This window comes from Pteropus vampyrus, unplaced genomic scaffold, assembly GCF_000151845.1.
Source record: "Pteropus vampyrus isolate Shadow unplaced genomic scaffold, Pvam_2.0 Scaffold111, whole genome shotgun sequence".
Classification (NCBI taxonomy): domain Eukaryota; kingdom Metazoa; phylum Chordata; class Mammalia; order Chiroptera; family Pteropodidae; genus Pteropus; species Pteropus vampyrus.
Window position 1 is genome coordinate 3,124,070 of NW_011888892.1, and position 760 is coordinate 3,124,829.

At 48.2% G+C, this 760-nt stretch overlaps 1 protein-coding gene and 1 pseudogene across 1 annotated transcript in view; one reads left to right on the forward strand and one right to left on the reverse strand.

Moving 5' to 3' along the window:
• Positions 1 to 760, forward strand: part of LOC105295708 (dedicator of cytokinesis protein 1-like) — a 182,660-nt gene that overhangs the window by 41,240 nt on the left and 140,660 nt on the right. The gene's annotated exons all lie outside the window — the stretch shown is intronic.
• On the reverse strand, positions 243 to 361 carry LOC111743330 (annotated as a pseudogene).

The window sequence follows — 760 nt, forward strand, 5'->3', positions numbered from 1 at the left end:
ATGACAAGTCAATCTACTTAGAGAAGAGTGTAAAATTTATTTAATTTCTTTAACCTGAGCTATTTCAGCCATTAGAAACCTTTTAGCATTTTCTGCCGATTTTGAATCTTTTTTACGTTTCATTTTATTCTCACCTAAACCTTTGGTTCTAGTGCGTTTCTCTTCCTTTTGATTTAGTTCCGACCTCATGTTGTGGTTGCTGGCTGTCCTGAGGGTTGTTTGTTTGTTTGTTTGTTTGTTTACGCCTATAGCACCTGCTCTTCCCAGGTGGTCTCCCATCCAAGTACGAACCAGGCCCGACCTGGCTTAGCTGCCGAGATCGGCCGAGATCGGGCGTGTTCAGGGCGGCGTGGCCGTAGACTGTACCGAGTTCTTGATTCCCAGGGAGCTTAGCAGTGAAGCCAGTTCTAAAAGGGACACTCAGCAACTCGCTCGGCTTTTAATGTAAATAGAAGTAGCTTGACCACTGGGCACGGTTCTCTCTAAATTTGTTTCTGGTACCTTCTGTGGCTTGCCGGCTTTCAGTCGGGGCGCAGAGGTGGGGACCCTGATGCATTCGGAGGTGGTTCCAGTTTTACCTGTAGCCTTTGCCCGAGCGCATGGGGACTCACGTGTGTTCTCAGCGCGTCAGTGCTCACGTGTTGACGGCCCCGAGGCCCAAATGTGCTGAGCATTGGGCCTGTCCATCCTGGGATGGACAGATGAAAGATATATCAAGTTCAAAGAAAAGCAAGCTGGGACTTAAGCAGCCATTATGTTA